Genomic DNA, 24358 nt, shown 5'->3' on the forward strand with positions numbered 1-24358 from the left:
ATAGAAAAATCATCTCATTCTTTTTTTCGTTGGCTTTGTATGTACATGAAATTATTTCCCGTCCCGAGGGATTTTTCGTCCGCGAGTCGTTATCTTTTAATGTCGCGAAACGGTATAAGTTTTGGTGAATGAAATTTGTGTGAGATAGTGATGAGTGTGTTCTTGTATAGTGCACCAAATGATAGTCAGTCGTATAATAGAAGATAATAGCGTGAGAGAGAAAGGATAATTGGAAAGGACAAATTGGATTCTCTGAACTTCGATTTTTTTTGACAGTAAGTTTTTTTTTTAAGTGATAGAAATGACGAACGGTTTTTGTTGGGATACACATCAAAATATTTCCTCGAATATTTCACACTTTTATTCGTCGCGAATTATAGATCTATTCGAAACTGCCTTTTGCGCGCGAGATCTTTAATTACGAGAAATACACAGAATTTGATATAGTTTTTCTCGTTTGTGCATTTTTCGCTGGAAGCGGAAAGTGTGCGCGCGACAAATCTTTCGCGATCTCTCTTCTAAAGTTCACTACGCTCGCACCGCGGGTCGCAAAAATGTACACTTTATATGCCTCGTGGTTGATGATGGAACGCAGCCGTCGCGAAGTGAAACCACGCGTCTCGATCGTGAGAAATGTCATTCCGCCGCGTTTGCACATTCTCGAATAGCGATAATGACCGACTGGTTGCTATCAGAATGAGATGCACAAGTCGAGTTTGTTGTCACGCGGCACATTTTGACAGTTTTATTTATAGTCGCCCCTTGTATATAACGCGCATCTGTGATTGCGTACTCTCTAATTCTCATTGAGGTTTCACCACTAATATATTAGACTGATTACGATAGTCACTCCAAAAGAGAGAGTTGTCACTCTAATTTGAGTAAATGCAGGAACTCATCATAAGATAGGAGTGAATTTTTCACTCAAATTTTTAGAGTGGCTACTCTACCGCACCGGAATGATACGACCTCATTTTAAAGTTATAATAAATTACGATTTACTAAAGATCGACTAATAAATGACTCTAACAGAGCAAAATTTTCTATTTAAAATTGTATAAATATTATATAAATTATATAAATTATACAAATAAATATTTTCCTTTTAGTCTGATATTATTTAAAAAATATATGTAAATATTTTATTATATCATATATAGACACATAAATATTGACATAAAATATATTATTAAAAAATATGTTGAGAAAAATATATGACGCACCATCATAAATTTATTAGGATAATATATTGGAGATATGGCAATATGCACACTTTGTCATGAACAAATAATTTTTAAAGAAAAATATAGTCTATTATGAAATATATGATTTGTTACAATATTGTCATTGTATATGTGTACACGCGTACCAATAGAAAGGTCTTGACATTTTAATCCTAGCAAGATTAACGTTTAATGCTTTAAACCCGCCAACAGCATCGTACAATGCGAAGGAATAACCCACCTTATCCTTCCATTAATAAAACAAATGAGCCATCAAATAACAAAGTATTTCAGCTGAGAACGTTATTTTTGAAAAATAATAATACAAATAAAAGTAAATGCAAATAAAATAAAAATTAAATATAAAAATAATCGTTACAAGATATCTTTATTTTTATTTTCTTTTTTATATTTTTCAATTTTCATATCGTTCTGATATCTTTTCAATTATCTTTATTTTATATGAAACTATTATTTATTTTATTTTTCTATTTTAATTTTTATCTATATTCTTCTGATCACTTTTATCCTTTCCATTTTTTTTCCGACCGATCGTGAAGAACAAAATTTTACAAAACTGGTTGATAGAAATAGTCGTGTTATTTAAGTCTAATGCGTGCACGTCAGCTCGCGATTGGACGCTCTTATTTATTTGACATCTCGCCGGGCCGCATCCGTTTTACTTATACCCTTTCCGGCGTTCACACTGGCATCTTCATCCGTACACTGTTACAGCGGGTGCTACGCGTGCAACAGAGATACGCATACACACATATATATTTTCCAGTGGTCTTATCATCGCGCAACTGGCGAGCGAAACGGCACGTAACACGGCCGATTGGTCGCAGCTGTCGTTCTAGTGTATAGTGTGTTCCGTAACTACGGCATGCGCAGGTGAAATCGACAGTCACTGTGTCGTGTGATAAAACGCGTAATCGTCCCGACGATTCGCGATGAGTCACGTTTCGCGCGCGAAAAATGTGTCGCGCGCGTGCCCGCCTTTCCTCGCGTACTCATCCGACCTCGCTATCCCTCCCTCTCCCGCCGGTTAATTTTAATCACGTACTGTATATACATATAAGAACGATAGTGAGTAAGAAATGATCATTATATTTCACGAGGAGAGACAAATTTAAGTGTTACTAGAGAACTGAAAGAATTACATATTAAATTAACTAATTAATAATTTGGTTAATAGTTAACAATAATATTTAAATATAAAGAGTGTAAAAGTATATAGTGTTTCTTCCTATTCCTACATTTTCAATATTTAATGACAGATTTCTTTGTAAATTCAATATTTCTCTTGACGAAAACGTCGAAGAAGATTATTTTCCGTACAATTTTTCAGGCTCTTTCAATTTTATTTTTTAGAGTTGACTTACGATTCTTTTCAGACTGCTGTTTCCTCATTGTTATTGATTTTTTTCTTTTGCAATATATATTAAAATAAATTAAGTTTCGATAGTGTAAATTGATAAAAAATATTTTTTTTTGTTTTAGCTTATAGATTAAAATTTTAATTTTATACATGCAGAGAGAAAGAGAGAGAGAGAGAGAGAGAGAGAGAGAGAGAGAGAGAGAGAGAGAGAGAGAGAGAGAGAGAGAACTATACAATATATGGAAATTTATTAACGGAAAATAACAGGAAGTTTTCAGTATTCAATACTAAAAACGCAAATAATGGCACACAATATAAACGAATTTATTTTGATGTATGCAAGAAAGAATTTCATACGATTTTATACCAATAATTCAACATGTCATAATTCAATACTGCAATGAACAAACATGAATTCTAAAATAAAGTCTCTAATTAAATTAATTGAAATATATACCTACATATATGTTGACGTAAAAAATGCTGCTTATTTGCGGATATTATAATTTTCACGGGAAATGACATTTGAACATATGTATATTTCAATTTTTATAGATTTCAGATGTAATTTCTGATTGATTTGACAGTTCTTCATTTTATGGGACAAAGTCATACGCGCGCTTTTGTTCGAGACACCCAGTAGCCTTCCTTCCCGCCGGCGCGATCCTATTAAACACATTCTTACGACGACGCTACAGTGGACACTGGACTTTTGCGGCAGACACATGTCGCGCTAGCCAGACGTTTAGGCCTTCGACGTTTATTTGTCTTCGTTTCTGCCCGCCGTGCGAGTTCGTGCTATTATTCCGCGTGTGGATCTGCTATCTGCCCGCGAGTTTCCTGTCCGGCGTGATTCTACATGTGCACCGGGGTGTGTGCGTTATGCGGCCGGCGTGTTGTCCATTACGATAACAAGCTGCGCGGAGAACCCGTTTAATTATCGTCCGTGTCTCGTCGTTTGTGTTGCTGCGCCTAATCGCCGTTGTTCTTCCACGTCTCTCCGCAAACATCGAGCGCTGGGAAATACGCGATACGCGCAGGTAGACGCACGGTCAACACGTGTGTGAGTACGACCGATAAACCGTGCGATAAGCCGTCCGAATTATGTTATCTAATGAAAGGAAAAGCTGTCTGAATTAGAACCAATTTGAAAGAAAATTTATTTCAAATAATACATGTTATTCCGATTGATGCCACGTTGAAAAACGTTTGCGTTATCTAACAAAAGGAGACTGCAATTAGAAGCAACTTGAAAGAATGTTCATTTATTTTGCATCAGAAACTGAAGTAGAAAGATATTCTGTCGAAATTATAAACACAATATAACTCTGTATTTCACAGATAATTAACAAAAATATGTTCGCATTCTCTTCAAATTTCATAGAGTGGTTTTGTCACTAATATATTACAAACTCTATGAAATTTGAGTGATTGCGATAGTCACTCCAAAGAAGAGAGTTGTCACTCTAATTTGAGTAAATGTGGGCACTCATAGGGTTGGAGTGAATTTTTCACTCAAATTTTTAAAGCGGCTACTCTTACCGGAGTGATACGATTTTACTCTAAAGCTATATAGTGAATCACGATTCAGTAAAGAAATCGGCTGATAAATGACTAACAAAATAAAATTTTCCACTCAAAATTGTAGAGTGACAAATAATTCATTCCAAGGATCATCATACTGATCTACTGCACTCGAAAAGAGTACCCTTTTACTCAAACTTATTGAGCGCAATTTTACTCTTTCTTAGAGCTCTCATAAGCTGGCAGGACCAAATCAGCAAAATCGAATGATCGCATTTGCTAGGTCGCATGCAATTTTGCTGATTTGCACCTGCCAGTTTATGAGAGCTCTTTCTTAGAGTGGCGAGTCACTCGAAAGTACACGGGCTCAATTTTCACTTTTCGTTACACTTGCAAGATATTCGAAATCTAGCCGAGTATCCTAACATTCTCAAACAGCACACATGTCCAAAATCGGAACACAAGACGTCTTAAAGATATCTCATGTCTCGATTTTGGACATGGTTCTGTTTGGTTTCTTATCAGGAAGTTTTTCTACAAAAAATTTTCTGATCTTGTTACAATCAACTTGAAGCCTGAAACCAAAGTAGAGAAGTTTCCGTTAAGATCGCAACATATTCTCTTCAGATTGAGCACTCGAGTTTCCGGCCGGTCATTAAGGGACAAATGTAAAAGGCTGTTCAATATCGGGACGGCGTGCCTGAAGCGCTCTCGAGGCTTGAAGTTTAAGAAGAGCACTCGAAGCAAGCGCGAGCGAGAGAGAGAGCAAACGCGACGCGACGAACTCGAATTAAAATGGTCCACTGAAACTCATTCCCCGAATTAAACGGATTAGATCCAATCAGCACTCGTCGCGGTCGCTGCTGCTGCTGCTTGCTGAAGAAGTGAAGCAGAGCACGCAACACGTTGCGTAACGACGGAGGATACGTTTAACTCAATCCCATCCTTTGTTTAATTAAATCAGCCTGCGGTTGGAATATTTGAATGTCGTGCCACGATCTTTTTAACTTCTAGTGCACTTCCCATTCGTATGAAATATTAAACACACAGTTATAATCTCTTGTCGCACCGGCGACATATTCCACATTTACGTTTCGTATCGCAGAATTCGGGTTTAAATAAATGTTGTCAGAAATCGTGCAAATCCTATTACTCATATCCAATTAAATGAATCGCACAGCCGCGATCTCTTTTGTGAAGCAAACGTCAAGGCCGTCGTTTCTACGGATTCCGATTTGGTTAAAGTTTGCGGTTCTCGGCGGGCGTCTTTCTCGGCACGTCCCGCGAGAATCTATCGATTCCGGCGAAGAGGCTTCGTCTCTTCGACAGACGGAATATTCGGTCGGTTCGCCGTTTTATGGGGTTTCATGCTCCGCCGACTCCCGTGACTCACGCCGAATACACACGAGCGCGTACGCCACGTGGTTACATAGACGGATGCACTTCCCACATTGCGCGCGTTTCGCGGCGTATCCTCGATTTGTCAAATTTCTCGCAATTTATACGATTTACTGTTTCTCGCTATTCTTTTTATTGATGCTGGATCAGTAAAGTAATTCGTCTTAAATTGCAGCAAACACTATAATTAAGTCGATAAACGTGAAAAATGACAGAAACCTGACTTATATTTAATTGTCAATAAAAAATAATGCTATCATCTTTTGCCTCGAGGAATTAGAAAAAGTGAAGAATTTATAAATTACTTGAATTAATTGAAATATATTAAATCTTGATAATAATAATTAGATATATCTATTATTGTTATGTAAAAATATTTATCAATATCTTATTTCAGCGTTTTTAATACCTTTTTTTTAAATATTTCAAAATAATTTACTATTTAAGAATAATCAAAATTAAATCTATGATATAAGATGCAATAATATATTCTTCAGAAAATCCTTAAGAGTCGTTTTATAAGATTCTCGGCAATTTTTTTCGGGTAGATTAAAATTGCAAGGCGAGGGACTTGGGTTCAGTCGTCCATCAAATACGTCGCTATAAAAATTTCAAGAGTGCAAGTTTGTAAACGGAACGGTATGACAGCAGTCACGATGGGAATCGATATTTGCATTGACAGATTGCGGTTTGTTTAATCTATCGATGGGAGAGCGGGAGGAGGAAACGGGAGAGAGTTGATCGGAATATATGATCAGGGATGATAGTCTGCAATTACATTTTCGCGATGACCCTTTCGAGCTTGTTCTCGCAACACAACTCCCCTCTCGAAGGGAGGGAAACACGCATTTGAATTACGCACGCGTATTATTGTGTACCGCAAGTACGCACTTTACGCGAGTCGGGATGGTCGGTTGTGGTCCACTAATGATCACGGCGCGGCGTTTGCAGCTGCAATAAAAAAATATCCCCTTAAATATCTCCTTCTAACAATAAATAATATTTAAAAATTTTATTACTTTTTAGTTACAAATTTAATCTATATTAATTTTTTATTATTTCTAAGTTATTTTTGCGTTTAAAAATAACAATTTGTAAATAAAAATACTACTATCTAAAAGTTATTTAAATTCCGTGTTTAATAAATTCGAATTATTTCTTAATTTAAAAAATATGCTTTCACACATATATTTTTAATGTACCTATATGTTTATTAATTCCCAGATAAAATATGCCTGCTTAAAATATATAATGTTGAATCAAAATAATATTTTCTTTATGAAAGATCAAGTTATAAATTCGCAAATATTACAGAATATTGTAATATACAGGGTGTCCGGTAATTATCGTGTCACCTCTTTCGTGGGCAAGTAGAGCGAATTAAACTGAATAGAAAAGTCCTCTACTGTTTTGTAAGTTTCTCAATAATTAATGAGAAATTAATTAATAAAGATTCAGTGTACGTCCGTGCGATTTGATGAGAAGAGGCAGCCCAGCGTTCGGTTACTAGGCGCGCGGCGAGGGCTCCTAATGCCTCGCTGCGCGCCTAGCAACCGTAAACGCTGGGCTGCCTCTTCTCATCAAATCGCATCGACGCATACTGATTGCGGATCTTTATTAATTAATTTTTCTCATTAATTATTGAGAAACTTACGAAACAGTAAAGGACTTTTCTATTTAATTTAATCTTCTCTACACCTGCTTACGAGAGGTGATACGGTAATTGGCAGACACTCTGTATATCAAACTATACGAATAAAGAATACGAAACTTTTACACGGCGTAAAATCTTTCCGCACACGGAAGCTTTATCGGCTCGTTTCTTCCCTCACAACGCTCAATATTGACCCTGGGAGAGTGCTCATGGACGGAAACCTTCTAATTTTCCGGCCTCGCAATTTTCGCCCACGCAATGCAAATACAGGAGCAGTTGCTGTGCTGCGACGACGATAAGAACAGAGTGAACAGACTGTGACGATCATTATTGTCATAATTATATTGTCTCGCGATAGTATATTTTATAAGATGTCCCAATATCTTATTTAAGGATGTATAACATGATTTAAAAAAACATATAAAAAAGTTGCCAAGTGCACGCGCCGCGCCGGCGCCGGTACGAAAAATTGTTGTACAAAATTGTTTTAATATATTCAATCAAAAATACAAAATAATTGTGCATTGCAACGTAAATGGTGTTGATCTCCGTAAGAAGAATGTGTGAATAATAAGTGTCGTTCAACATTTTATAATTTTAGAAATGTAAAAAATGTTTTCCAAAAAAGTGTTGAAATCAGAAAATTGCACCAAATAAAAAGAGAAAATATGATAAGGTAACTCCGGTATTTACGCGGCGCGGGGATTTACGCCGCAGAAGTCAGAAAAAATAGAAGGAATAAAGATACTTGCTCGCAATCACACTGCTATGTGCTTTTATGGCATATTAGTATTGTGTTGTAATTTCAGTTCTTTACTGTTAATATTAACGAAACCGTCGTGAGTTGAATCGACTTCTCAATGTAATAGTAAGTAGCGCGATCATATATTACGACATATGTAAAATAGTTACTGTAGGGAATGTAAAAGGTTTTAATGGTTATTTCATGATACATAAAGAGTAGAGAAATAGTAAAGGATGGAATACAGCAAAATACAAGTGCATAGCTCTTGTATTTTTTGTTTAATTTGATATCTTGTACATCCCTCCTGTTTGGGATATGCAGCATTTTTAGCATGCGGGATTTATGCCACAGTACAGACACTATAAAAATCGAAATCTCTTGTGTTTTTTTTCTTTCTTTTTCTTGGATCGTATACCAATAACCTTTAATACATCTATCGTTTTTCTATTTTCTTTTTAAAATCTTTCAGTTTTATAAGTTGTTTATCATTTTTACATCTTAATAAACTTTTTACACACATTTTATAACTTAATTATTATGACATTTTATTGCCTTATTTATAAACATTATTTGTAATTTTTTATAAGGCGTATATTTCACCCATAAATGTTACATGTTCCACGCCTATGGGATATGTGGCAAAAATGCAATGGTTTCTAAAAGTTTTTTTTTATTAAATACAAAGAATAAATATTTCTTATTTCTAATTTTTTTTATAGTAGTAGACAGTATAAGGTTTTTATTGGTATAATTCATTTGCCTTAAATATATTAAATAGTACTTAATAAATTAAGTTTTCCTTAGGAGCTGTGTATATACCGGAGTTACCCTAAAAAATTATATATACTTTACGAATAATTTTATTAAATTTAATTTTTAGATAAAATATAACATTAACTTTTACATAAAGAGAAATATAAGATAAATATTGCACTACCTTTGTGATACCCAAATTTCTGAAAATCATGACATATAAATTAAACAGCGATTGCAAATGTAAGAATAGATCCATACATTAAAATTTTTAATAATCCATAAAGTATTATTTGTTTAACAACGATTGATTCTTCGCCGTTATACAAACCGTACAAAATTACCTTTTTTAAAAAAAAGGTAAAAAAAGGCGCCAAGTACACGCATAGTAGTGTATATGTTGTTACCTCGAAAAAAAAACAGTGGTAATATTATACCTCAAAAAAATCTAAGTAACAAGTGGTAGACCTAATCTTTGTATCTCGAAAAAATCTCGAAAAAACCTAAGCAGTAGTATCTTTACCTAAAAAAAACCGAAGTAACAAGTGGTAGACGTAATCTTTGTATCTCGAAAAATCTCGAAAAAACCTAAGCAGTAGTATTTTTATTTAAAAAAAATTATAACTCAAGTGATACACACCTTATTAAAGATGAGTCGCGCTTCAAGTGATCTATTACAATTACAAAAAAGAAATGATATCTCTTTTTAAATTACAGCGCCAATTACAGAGAGAATATACATTGAGAATCTTTGTATTTCGAAAAATCTCGAAAAAAACCTAAGCAGTAGTATTTTTATTTCCAAACATGTTGTTACCTAGAAAAAAACAGTGGTAATATTATACCTCAAAAAATCTAATTATATATATACCTTAACAAAATTATTATTATATCACGAAATTGCGTTACCAAACTCAATCCAAGTGATATATATTTCAAAAAATTATCTCACAAAATTGTCTCACAAAAATTGTCTCACAAAATTGTCTGACAAAAATTGTCTCACAAAATTGTCTCACAAAAATTGTCTCATAAAATTGTCTCACAAAAATTGTCTCACAAAATTATTAAATTACAAAATTGTTACTTTATTCAATCCAAGTGATATCTACCTCGAAAAAACCTAAATAACAAGTGGTATCTATTTAAAAAAAAATATGTGAAATCTTTTAATACTGCGCCAATTACAAAGAGAGAATATATATATTATATATATACCTTAACAAAATTATTATTATATCACAAAATTGCGTTACCAAACTCAATCCAAGTGATATATATATTTCAAAAAAATATATGAAATCTTTCTTTAAATTACGCCAACTACAAAGAGAATATATATATTGCTTTGAAAAATAATTGTAGTGCAACTACTCTTAAAAAATAAAACAAAATTGTGTTACCTAACTCAACCCAAGTGGTATGTATCTTTGTATTCCTGAGGATCTTTCTATCAACCCAAGTGGTAGTAGTTTTAATTCTCCTTGATAAAATTATAATATTACAAAGAATCATTTAATCATTTTAATCACAAAGAATTAAAGAGGTAACATTATAAAATAAAAATATTTAATTAAAATAAAATAAATAAATTTTTCTTGTAAAAAACTTGGCGCTGCTTTTTTAAAGTCTATCCAGACAAATTTGCATCGCGCATAAACATAAGCGTAAGAAATTGATTGGTTCAAATATATGTGCAAAAGGAAATAGACCAATCCATCTCTTTATGCATATGCTTATGCACCTATGCAAGTTTGTCTGGATAGACTTTATTAACCCTTAAATGCCACCCGGGGTCCAGCGGACCCCAGACCCTTTACAATGATATATTTTCAAATGTTTCCCCCAAAAATGGAGCTCATGCTCCCAGTTGAGTGATTGACCTACCCGGTTGTACACTTAGCAGTACTCAGTTTATTTAATTTTTTATACTATGTTGAAATTGAAATTTTAATAATATAAGCATTTTATTCTCTTTTCTAAGCCTTGAACAACATTGAAAATAATTTTCATAACTAAATATAAAAAAATTAATAAGTAAGGAGACATTTTTCATGCTGGGGTCTTTTAGACCCCATGTGTCATTTACGAGATTCTTGAGAGGTGTGGCATTTAAGGGTTAAAAAAGCAGCGCCAAGTTTTTTACAAGAAAAATTTATTTATTTTATTTTAATTAAATATTTTTATTTTATAATGTTACCTCTTTAATTCTTTGTGATTAAAATGATTAAATGATTCTTTGTAATATTATAATTTTATCAAGGAGAATTAAAACTACTACCACTTGGGTTGATAGAAAGATCCTCAGGAATACAAAGATACATACCACTTGGGTTGAGTTAGGTAACACAATTTTGTTTTATTTTTTAAGAGTAGTTGCACTACAATTATTTTTCAAAGCAATATATATATTCTCTTTGTAGTTGGCGTAATTTAAAGAAAGATTTCATATATTTTTTTGAAATATATATATCACTTGGATTGAGTTTGGTAACGCAATTTTGTGATATAATAATAATTTTGTTAAGGTATATATATAATATATATATTCTCTCTTTGTAATTGGCGCAGTATTAAAAGATTTCACATATTTTTTTTTAAATAGATACCACTTGTTATTTAGGTTTTTTCGAGGTAGATATCACTTGGATTGAATAAAGTAACAATTTTGTAATTTAATAATTTTGTGAGACAATTTTTGTGAGACAATTTTATGAGACAATTTTTGTGAGACAATTTTGTGAGACAATTTTTGTCAGACAATTTTGTGAGACAATTTTTGTGAGACAATTTTGTGAGATAATTTTTTGAAATATATATCACTTGGATTGAGTTTGGTAACGCAATTTCGTGATATAATAATAATTTTGTTAAGGTATATATATAATTAGATTTTTTGAGGTATAATATTACCACTGTTTTTTTCTAGGTAACAACATGTTTGGAAATAAAAATACTACTGCTTAGGTTTTTTTCGAGATTTTTCGAAATACAAAGATTCTCAATGTATATTCTCTCTGTAATTGGCGCTGTAATTTAAAAAGAGATATCATTTCTTTTTTGTAATTGTAATAGATCACTTGAAGCGCGACTCATCTTTAATAAGGTGTGTATCACTTGAGTTATAATTTTTTTTAAATAAAAATACTACTGCTTAGGTTTTTTCGAGATTTTTCGAGATACAAAGATTACGTCTACCACTTGTTACTTCGGTTTTTTTTAGGTAAAGATACTACTGCTTAGGTTTTTTCGAGATTTTTTCGAGATACAAAGATTAGGTCTACCACTTGTTACTTAGATTTTTTTGAGGTATAATATTACCACTGTTTTTTTTCGAGGTAACAACATATACACTACTATGCGTGTACTTGGCGCCTTTTTTTACCTTTTTTTAAAAAAGGTAATTTTGTACGGATATCACGCCTTTTTGTAGTATTACGCATTTTATAAACAGTATGTACAGGGTGTTATTTCGAGGTATAATACTACCACTTTGTTTTTTTCGAGGTAACAACATAATACATATATACTACTATGCGTGTACTTGGCGCCTTTTTTTACCTTTTTTTGAAAAAGTGTATTTATACCGGGTTTTATAACGAATTCATCACAGGAGAGCGCTTTGCTAAAATCACCCTTTGTATTGATTGAAGGTTTTCTATGCTTTGCACTGTCTGAACATCTCACGAGCGGTTTCATATTTTTATTAATAACACTAGCAGCACCAAGACTCCTATCTTCCTTGTAATCCAAATAAGAATATACTTGTAAACGTAATAAACTGAGATCAAGTAGTTTCATATCTTCTAATGTGCACTTTGACAACCTGAAATAGAACAAAACTGAACAAAAATTCAACACATAGGAAATAGAAGATATACAATGAGAGAGATATATAATGAGCACTATTGTAAATATATGATATTAGAATACCAATATAAATAATATAAGTTCTTTTTTACACAATTTATTCTTTTTGCCATAGTATTAAAAATTATATATATACAGATTTTTATAAATAAAAATAATTACAATTTTATTTATTAATACTTACAATTGTACTGGAGGCTCAACAGATGATTTTAATCCTTTTTTTTTATTAGATATGGATGGCTTTTGTATCTCCTCTACAGAAATCCCAGGTAGCAAGGTAACTTTAATATGACGTCAATAATTCGTCATTTTTTGGGTACGACGTCATTTTACCAACTTAAGACGTATAAATGTCGTGACTTTTTTGACGAAATAATAACTAATCGTAGAATGACCTCATTATAACGTACTATTGACGTCATTTGTATAACCATAAAAACACTTCAACAATTTAACCAAACTATAACGTCCAAGTAACGTTAGATTAGTGCCCATTTAATGACGTTAGTTATTTATCCATTGTACGACGTATCTGAGACGTCAGAATTTCGACCAATAAAAGACGTTAGTTAAATCACTTTAATACGACGTTCCTGGTTCGTCAAATTGTAGACCAATAAATGATGTTAGTTAACTGATGTTAACACGACGTACCTGAGACGTCAGAATTTCGACCAATAAAAGACGTTAGTTAAATCGCTTTAATACGACGTTCCTGGTTCGTCAGATTATAGACCAATAAATGATGTTAGTTAACTGACGTTAATATGACGTACCTGAGACGTCAGACTTTAGACTAATAAGGGCCGGTTGCTCCAACCTGTTGGCAAACTGACTAATAGTTAAATCATATATATGTCTTCGTTTTTCCTTCCAATTAAACAAAGATAGACATATGATTTAACTATTAGTTAGTTTACCAATAGGTTGGAACAACCGGCTCTAAAAGATGTTAGTTAACTGACGTTAATACGACGTACCTGAGACGTCAGACTTTAGACTAATAAAAGATGTTAATTAACTGACGTTAACACGACGTACCTGAGACATCAGACTTTAGACTAATAAAAAATGTTAGTTAACTGACTTTAACACGACGTACCTGAGACGTCAGACTTTAGACTAATAAAAGACGTTAGTTGACTGACTTTAACACGACGTATCTGGTTCGTCAGTTTGTAGACCAGTACCCAACCCAAGGAGCAAAGTGACGTCAGAAGACGACATCGACATAATGACGTCTATTTTTAGTCATTTTTGGTCTATGACGTCGGCGACTAATAATAATGGACGTTTATAAGACAATGATAACTATTTCATGCGGTGTTATAGCTATCAAGAAGATATCATTACAAGATTTTTGAACACTTTAAAGATGTACTTGTTATAGACAAGTACAGTTACTAAGGAAGCATCAGGGTCAGAAGATCGTCACTGTTCACTGGATCATCGAAGTCAAGCAACACGGGCGCGGTACTGTACTAGGATGGGTGACCGCCTTGAGAGAGCGGGGCTATATGCACATGATACGTAAAGAAACAGTTAAAAAGCGTTTTTTTTTTCATAGATAAAGAAGAAAAACGTTTTTTTATAAACGTTTATCAAGTGGACATTTTAACATTTTAATTTCATAAAAAATAATGTAGATTAAAAAGTTGTCGTCTATTTGACGACATTTTATGGTCAGTCTTGTGACTGCCATTCCAAGATGACGTCCAAATGTTCAAAATCTGACGTACTTTTATTTTGTCCCGGCGACGTCATTAATTACGTATTAGTGACGTCAATATATGACGTCACGAAGATGAGACAAAAGTACGTCATTTTTACGGCACTTTGACGTCATTTCATAACGTCGCAATCGTCAGAACATGACCAAAAAATGACGTTAAATAGACGTCACCTTGCTACCTGGGATAGCAGCGCTAGTACATCTTACTTCCCGAGGAAACAAACTCTGTACACTGATTTCGACGTCAACTACACAGTCTTGTACTATCTTATCCATTACTTTAGCTTCCATACTGAGTATTGTAAAAGCACATCCGAGTTCCGCGAGTAATGGTTGAGGTGAAGAGATCATTTTCATATACCCTAACATTTCTTCCAAATATGTATTGCGTACAGTTATATCCATCCTTCGTCCATATAAGTTTTCAAAGCGTCAGATAAAAACGCGACCGCTTTCTGATTTTCTCCGAGTTCGCTGTAGAATCGTGCCAATTAATTCTTTGCCGATTAATCTGGCTGATCGAATACGGCCGACATGCTTGTATGTGCCCATAGCTAATTCTGCATGCTCCAGATACTGTTTCTTGAACGCTTCTTTGGATGATAGTGCCTCTTTTAATTTGTCTGTAGGAGTTAACTTTCCTTCTACCTGTGGCTCCGAATCTCCTATACCTGCTATAAGATACACAACTGTGTGCAACTGTTCACTAGTCGGTTCACTTCCCGGCATTAGGCCGCACAATTTTCCTAAGCTTCCTAATAAAAAGAAAAAAGGCATATAATGCGATATATAGAAAGATATACCACGGAAACAATTCAAGAATTATATTTATAATTATTTAATTATATTGGCAAATAACGTATAAATAAAATAATCAGTGTCAAATAAATAAATTACCTTATCTCTTGCAAGTGCCCACAAGCTAGCTGTATGTAAAGAGCACAAGTCCAATTGTTGATTGTTATCAATATTGATGGTGGACAATTGACAAGCTTGCAAGACTTCTAACGCACAGAGGAATGACCAGCATTCTACAGAGCCTTCAGGTTTCTGCACTTCTAAGATTCTCAGTTCGCTCAATGTGTTATGGACAAATGATAAGCACCTTTGTGCAACCTGTCAAAAATAATATCCAATTTCGAAATATGTACGAATTACGGTAATTATACGAAGCCATTAATTATCAATAACTGTTCAATTCGTACAAACCTCCCAAGGCTTATTAAGCAGGAGTAGCATGGCACATTGTCTACTAAACAAGTAACTCCTAAGATCTAATAAAGATGCCTTACATTCAGCTAAAAGAAATCTTAGATGATGGTTTGTACCGTTATTTAAAAATCACACCTCCCCAATTGTTGAGAGGCGTTTGAAACAGACTTAACCATCCTGGAGTATCTATGAACAATTTATCTACATTTAGGTTTTCACTTTGTATCTCAATATCCGTTCTCATTTAATATCGTATACTTTTAACCTAAAATGCCAATTTAACTTTGTAAAAGGAAAGATATAAGTTTTAAGATTTTTAATATTAAGGAATTCAGTAGTGCGATTCTGTAACTCGTTATGCTGTCGTTATGTGTTTATAACGACAGTTGCGCAGCTTTTTTATTATATTATATAGTATACCTGCGCAACTGTCGTTATAAACACATAACGACAGCATAACGAGTTACAGAATCGCACTACAGAGGAGTGACGCATTGCTCTTGTGTGAGAGCAGTTGACTTGTAGTCGGGGAGTCTCGGGTTCGTAATCCCGACCAATGTATGCTAGTTTTATTTATTTAAAAGACTGATTAAAAAGTTAAAGATATTATGAAAGATTATGAATAAAAAAATATAAGATAACTCGTTTCAGGAGTATTTCAGTCAACATTTTACTCAATATTTTATTAAGCAATTCAGTAGTGATAAGAATTTATAAGGAGAGTTATATTACCTGTAGAAGAAAATAATGGCAGAAGTTCCAACTAGGATTGTTCCGCCTTTCTCGCTGTTCTCGTATAATATCTTCAAAGCGTGACAGAGTTCTGTCATATGCAGTCAACATCAAATGACGAATGCGAGTTATCAAGCCTCTCCATGATAAAACATCTGTCAATTATAGACACAATTTATGGATATATATAACAACATCATTTCCATATTACATTGCAAGATTAAATGTAAAAGGTCATGTTACCTGTCGCCATTCTTGGCAGCAAAGTCACTTCGTATTTTATCTAAGACGGTAGTCCTGGGCAATAGCTTATTGGCCTTCTTTTATAATTAACAGCTTATTTATCTAGGTTAACCTGTGTAATGTAAACACTCGCGTAAACGTAGTAAAGTAATAATAGTAAACAATAATATAATAAGTAACAGTAGGATAATTATAGGATAATTACATATTATAGGATAATTACCCCAGGTAGCAAACACAAGTCATTTTGACGTCAAATACTAGTCATGTTTGTACAAATGACGTCAAATGACCAAAAAGCGACTATGTCTTTAAAAATGACATTATACTGACGTTATTCCATAACATCATTATGACGTCTATTTTTAGTCATTTTTGGTTAGGTTAGTCTATGACATCGGCGACTAATAATGGACGTTTATAAGACGTCATTTCTTAGACCATCTAAAGACGTCATTTTAAAGACGTCTTAAAGTCGTCCAAATAAGGTCTTTTTGTAATATAACTATTTTTACTTCTTAATATTGTTTAATAAAGTAATAATAAAATAAAAACCACAAAATTAACTGCAATATGTTTGTTTAGCAACTTTATGATTGAAGTGGCGAATTTATGGTATAAGTGGATGTAGTTGCGTGTGATTATAGTTTTATGATAACTATTTCACGCAGTGTTATAGCTATCAAGAAGATTATCATTACAAGATTTTGAACACTTTAAAGATGTACCTGTTATAGACAAGTACAGTTAATAAGGAAGCATCAGGGTGAGAAGATCGTCACTGTCCACTAGATCATCGAAGTCAAGCGACTCGGACGCGGTACTGTACTAGGATGGGTGACCGCCTTGAGAGCGGCTATACGCACATGGCATGTAACAAAACAGTTAAAAAAGTTTTTTTTTCTTAGATAAAGAAAAAAAACATTTTTTTATAAACGTTTATCAAGTAGACATTTTAACATTTTAATTTCATAAAAAACATTTCTAGAAACCGGTATGTCGTACAATGGACCTATTTTTGCCGTCAATAAGACGTCAGAAAATGACGTCAATTGTCTGTGACATTAGACCGTCATTTTAACGTCATTATGCCGCCAGTTAGTGACGTCAGGAATGGTCAGTAAAGGACCAAAATTTGACGTCAAAATGACTTGTGTTTGCTACCTGGGACATATATAGTTAGTAACTTACAATAATTGCTTCGCGTAAACGAGATCGGTATCGCTCCGCGCGTACTTGAGACACTACCGTGTTACACTAACTATCAAGATATAACTGAAGCTGCGGTCCACTTGACGCTACAAATGCTTCGAAGCATTCCTCTTCTCTTTTCTTTTAATGAAGAAAGAAGGAGAAGAAGAATGCTCCGAAGGATTTGTAGCGTCAAGTGGACCGCAGCCTGTGACAGCGCACTGAACGCATTACACTATCTGCACTGCGCGCAGTACATCTGCACTGCGCGCAGTACAGCACACACGTATGAACGCACTATATCTGCACTGCGCGAAAGCGCCGCCAGTGTCGAAAAAGTGAAAAGGACGCGGCGATTTCAGCCAATGAAATGATGGCATGGCATGAGAGACGGTCGACGTAGACGACGACGACGTATCTTAAAAAATAAATTTTCATATTTGGACTTTGCGTCGCAATATCTCCGCTCGTAGGGCACGTAGCGGAAAATATTATAGGAGATACCCCCCCCCCCTTTTCGACCCCAAGCTATCGATCAAGCCTACTTAGAACTTGATCCGTTCACTCGTTATCGAGATCTCAACATCTCGAGTACTCGCAACCCGTCGCGTCGCGTAAAAGAGTCACGGTCGGCCTCGCTCCGCGTATACTTGGCGCGAGACACTACCGTGTCTCTTGATTGATAGAGCTATAAAAACATAAAAATCCATATATACACAAAATATTGCACTCAAGAAAGTATAATATATAAATTAGAACGTTTGTGAAATAATTCACCGTAATTCTTATGCGATCATTTTGATTTGAATAGTTTCGGTGTTTTTTACCGTCTCTATTTTTTATTATATTCGAGCTGGTTTAATTAAATAAAAAGACGTTCATTTCCGGCCAAATACATACGAATGTTAGATCCAGTGAAAAACTAATAAAGCCGGTTCTACAATACGTCGCAAACGATGGCAACTGCTAGTTGAAAAGTGTAATTTCTGATTGCCGATTGCCAGTTATTAAAAAAAATCTAGTAAATCTGTTCACTTTTGTAATTTTCACCTCGTTTCAAGAACCGTAATCGACCCCCAGGGGGTCGATTGTGTATCTTGAAATGAGGTAAAAATTACAAAAGTGAGGAAATTTACTAGCGTATCTACGATTTTATTTGTCGAAATCTAGTAAAATCTGTTCACTTTTATAATTTTTACCTCGTTTCAAGATACACAATTGACCCCCAGGGGGCCTATTACGTATCTTTTCATGAGGTGAAAATGCGAAAAGTGAATAGATTTACTAGATTTCGACCAATGAAATCGTAGATACTCTAGTAAATTCTCTCACTTTTCGCATTTTTACCTCGTGAAAAGATATACGTAATAGGCCCCCTACAATCTAACAAATTACTAAATTTTAAGTAATGGATAATAATGGATAATTTACTTTTACCTAAATATTACTTTTTTAGATAAAACGCGAATTATGCGGGAGATGTGACCCGAAACGGAGATAGAGAGGATACAGTCAGAGTATGACGCTCAATTAAATTGGATTTTTCATAAACACTTTAAATACACATATTTTATATTTAATTAATAGATCCGAGATACCTTTTATATATATATACATTAGCGATATACATTAACAATAAAACACATTTAGCGAATATAATTAATGAATCTGAGATATACATTTTACACTAGCGATATACATTAGCGATATTTAGATATATAACATGCAATTTATTCTCGCTCATGTACAAAGTAACGTAAGCCACGCAGAAATTATAGATAATGACAGTACGAGTACAAAATTGAGACCATGTTGTTTTTTTACAGTTTTTTTTTATTACAAAACTTACACATTGTCCGTACAAACAGCATATAAACTAAAGATAATGAGTGATATAAGTTTATTAATACAATTATACCTGGGAATTGGAGTTGCGCATTCTGTGTTTTGTCGTTTCTCTAAATCTTTCATTAAAACAAACTTAAAAGTTACTACAAAAAAAATTGAAAATATTCTTCATATTAATTTATATCAAAATGGGTACATTCGATTAAGAATCGTTGAATAATGCACGATGCACCGCTCCTAAACTTGGTTGTACATAACTCGAGCTGATACTTCGTCTCGACTCCGTGAAAGATCGGACGGCTGGCCCAGTTGGATTATTTTTGGGGCGTGGATTAACGAGAAGACATTGGCCGTCTAATTCTCGATTATGATAAGTTTCAATTGCTTTAGTCGCATCCTTCAGTGTTTTATAAATTACTTCCGCTGTATCTGGACGTACTAGTCTCGATAAGAGCAGTTCTCCAATCTGAAATAGAAAAGTTGCGTGTGTCACAATAAGTTTTTGAATTTGAATTTAGATATTTACTTAATATAGTCTTAGTATAGTACTAGTACTTAGTATAGTAATAAGAGCGGGTCTCTGTTCACATTTGACGTTCACGATGATATTCGTGTTATGCACGATGCTTCTGTCGAAATCGAGGAATCACATACCAGAAAAATTTTACTTAGGTATTTATCATTAAAAGAATACTTGGTATAATTCTCTTTTATGTTATTTTTTTATTTTTTCTCATTAGATCATGGTACAAGAGGAACAAACACATTTTTTCAGCGAGTAGATGGGAACCTTTTGATCCAACGAAAAGTTACGACAAGTATACAGTGTCGGATAAAAATAGGAAGAAAGATAAAATCTGATAAACTTAGAATTCAACGAATTGTCCAATTTCGTTTAAAGGATTCAGATTCAAAGGACTGTAAATATTATAACCAGATAAATAACTTTGTTTCATCGTACAATTGATATATATATATATATATATATATTGTAGCTATATTGTATTTTTAAGGACTGTGATTTTAATTCATTCAGTTATATGATAATAATATTTAATTCATTTACTCGATTATGTAGCTCTACTAAATTACAGTCCTTTGAATGGATCAAAAGGTCCCATCTACTCGCTGGAAAAATGTGTTTGTTCCTCTCGTACCATGATCTAATGAGAAATAACATAAAAGAGAATATACAAAGTATTTTTTAAATGATAAATATAAAACTTTTCCGGCATATGATTCCTCGGTTTCGACAGAAACATCGTGCATAACACGAATATCATCGTGAACGTCAAATGTGAACAGAGGTTCGTTTTTTCCTCGTGCCTAATCGCAATATTACATACATTAAAATAACATGCCAACATTGTGATATTAATTGCTTCATAAGTTTTATCATTTTGTATCTTTACCTTAGTTACAATAAAATCGTAAAACGTATTCCTGCAGAATCTTGCTGTCGGTGATCTGAGGATAGCCAAAGTCCAGTAACTCCAGGAGCTCATAAACATTTTCCAATCTTTTGCGATATCTGTAATCCAAGTATAAATATAATAATATATACACCGGGACCGGGTATACCTATATGTGCGTATCTAGAGAGAAGTGCGCATTTATATTTTCTCTTATTTATAGTGTTCGTGTAAACATTTAATAATTATGTAGACCATACTTTCCACAAATGTCTCTTATATCTCTACAAATTGATCTACTTAAATAATAGATGTTTTAGCTTTGCCTTGAATAATGTATTTCATTTAAAGAAATACATTTTATAAGATATATGAAAGAAAGTGTTCTTTAATATAAGTAATTATTTATTGTTAAGAGAATTATAAGATATATGAAAGAAAGTGTTCTTTAATATAAGTAATTATTTATTGTTAAGAGAATAGTTAGGAACACATAATCTCTTTCAGTTATTATATAATATATTTTATAAATAATAAAGTGTATGAAGTACACAATTTAATGGAAAACAATTGTCATTTTTGTCATGTAATATCAATCAATATATATAAACTAAAGCAAGAATACATGTTTGTAAAGTCTTTACACATTATACTAGCGCAAAGAATATATACATGATACGAATGGTAGCAGCGTTAAATATTACACAGGCCAAAGTTATCAAATATTTTCGCGCTATTACTCGTTAGAGATAACAGATGCAAGCGTAAAATGATAGAAATCTAGTGATTCTCCAAGATTGTTGATATGTTGTACATTTACTTTGTATTTGTATACATTCACCATACACACATGTGAAATGTTTATTAAATATCATTTACACATTGGAAGAATCATCTTCGCAATCTTGTGGCATAACATCATAATATTACGTATCTCCCTACTAGCTAGCTTATTTCTTCGTTAATCGTGGCTAATTGCAGTGATTATCACTATCATGGCAAATTAGAAATAATCATAATCATGGCAAATAAGAAATAATCATCAGTAAAAATGTTATACATTTGCTGTTATAAAACTTAAAGGTATCTCATCAAAAGATCTGGAAATTACAAACTGCGCGTACGAAGCGTATGTATGTATGTTCCCACTATAGAATACAAGCATAAGCAACTAAACTCATTTATTTGACTGTAAATGTCATGATTTTTTTAAATAAATTTTTAAATGTCGCACCTTACCTCGCGACAGCGTGAGGCTCGTGCAAACGTTAACGCGCGGCCGCAATCGCGCGGCAGAAACGCCTCGTGTGAACAGGTTCCTTGATCTCAGTATCAGCTCCCTGCCGTCAATATATAATATAAAATATAGGTTAACCTGTATGTAAACACTCACGTAAACGTAGTAAACAGTAAAATAAGTAACAGTAATATATAGAATAAGACTCAATAAGATAATTATTATAGGATAATTACATAAAACAATAATTACATAAAACAATTACCTTGAATTAATCGTCGCGTCGCGTAAAGAGTCACGGTCGGTCTCGCTCCGCGCATACTACCGTGTCTCTCAAGATAGGTTAACTGAACTGATGAACTGACTGACAGCGCGCTAAACGCACTATCTACACTCGCGCAGTACACACACGTATACATATGTGCTGGCGATACTAGCACCGCCCTGGTGTCGAAAAAGTGAAAAGGACGCGACTCCAGCCAATGAAATGATGGCATGGCATGAGAGACGGTCGACGTAGAAGTAGAAGAAGTAGTATCTTAAAAATAAATTTTCACATTTGGACTTTGCGTCGCAATATTTCCGCTCGTAGGGCACGTAGCGGAATATTATAAGAGAAACCCCCCCCAAATCGACCCAAGCTATCGATCAAGCCTACTTAAAACTTGATCCGTTCACTCGTTATATGAGATCTCAACATCTCGAGTACTCGCAACTCGTCGCGTCGCGTAAAAGAGTCACGGTCGGTCTCGCTCCGCGTGTACTTGGCGCGAGACACTACCGTGTCTCTTGATAATGAAGGTAACAGGTAATAGGGAGAAGGAATATGTATATCATATATTATAATCAATTGATACATATCTTTGATTAATTGTGGATTAAATTTGTAAACCGTTTTCTCAAATGTCTATCACTTTATTAATAAAAATGTGTCACTTTACATTATCTATCTTACGATGTTTATTTCCATTTATCAATTTTTGAACAAATGTAAACAAAATATCTGAACCATGTGTCAATTATAACTTTGTAATAATTACATTAATATGATGTTTAATATAACCAGAAATTATTTATAAAAATTTTATAATAATTTATTCTGCATAAATTATTATATCAATATTATATGTTGAATAGAATTATAAATACAATCGGGATTATAAAATTATAGAATATTAATACTCGAATTATCCAAATAATTTGAACGTCAGACTTTGACTAAGCGAACATAATTATTTCGAATTATTTCTATATTTTAGTATCCGGATGTGTTTTACAACTCTACTTTGTGTCTACAAATTACAACTCTAATACAATGTGCACATTACATACGCCAGTATATAAAGTACATGAATAAATTAACACATTTACATAAAAAGTAGCAGATACATGGCGATCTTAGATTTACTAGTAAGTAATTATTAAAATGATTAGTAAATTATATATTCATAAAGAAGTTAATATTTAATTCGTAAGATCACATTTTGTTGTTATGTAAAATGAAAAGCGATCTTACTCATTATTCGTCAAATACGCCTGTTTTCTGATATATTCCATTATCCATATGAAAACTGTTGCTATTGCTGGTGTTACATGCAATATAGCTTGCAGATTTGGTTAGGCGTCCTAGATTCTTGCTGTTCTCTGTAATTAGACATGTATATTTATACACACCGTAAATAAAAAATCGAAAGAGTACGAATGTGACTAGAGTTATAAAATTATATTGTTGTCTTATATTATGTTATTATTTGATTATTGAACCAAAACTGTGACTTATATTATTTACATTTCTTCAAATGGAATATCTATGGAATTACTATTTAGATTCCATAATACTTGCACAGTTATCCATTTATGAAGGTATTTATGGATTACTGAAAATATATAGGTAATATATAAATAACAGTATTTCTTAATTAACAGAAATTGACATAAAGTTATTTAAATACTTTTATTAAACTCTAATTATAATATTTATAAAGACATACGTCAAATGTTAGACTGAAATTTATACAATCTTTATATTTTTAAATGCAAAATATTTAATTTTTTAATGTGTTATTGTACATAAATAAAAATATATTAATTACTCAGGAAAAATAGTAATATTTGTAACATTTACCTCTATTGATCTTGATTTTCAGAACCTCGTCCATGTCTATTATCATGATGAGAACTTGTAGATGCACAATTTTCT

General features: G+C 33.2%; 1 long non-coding RNA gene and 1 pseudogene across 2 annotated transcripts in view; one reads left to right on the plus strand and one right to left on the minus strand.

The window, feature by feature from the left end:
- LOC139783056 (uncharacterized) overlaps window positions 1-24358 on the plus strand; it is a 76751-nt gene that overhangs the window by 25058 nt on the left and 27335 nt on the right. The window contains exon 1 of one of the 2 annotated variants that reach the window (XR_011721103.1): window positions 3315-3667. The exons of the other annotated variant lie outside the window; for it this stretch is intronic. This is a non-coding gene — a long non-coding RNA (uncharacterized lncRNA). Of the gene's footprint in view, window positions 1-3314; window positions 3668-24358 lie in introns of those variants that run through there. 2 annotated transcript variants of the gene reach the window in all.
- LOC139783057 (trafficking protein particle complex subunit 10-like) lies at window positions 13843-15060 on the minus strand (annotated as a pseudogene).

The sequence above is a fragment of the Temnothorax nylanderi genome, unplaced genomic scaffold (assembly GCF_030848795.1).
Source record: "Temnothorax nylanderi isolate EJ_2023f unplaced genomic scaffold, tnyl_v1.0 TNYL_tig0465_pilon, whole genome shotgun sequence".
NCBI lineage: Eukaryota > Metazoa > Arthropoda > Insecta > Hymenoptera > Formicidae > Temnothorax > Temnothorax nylanderi.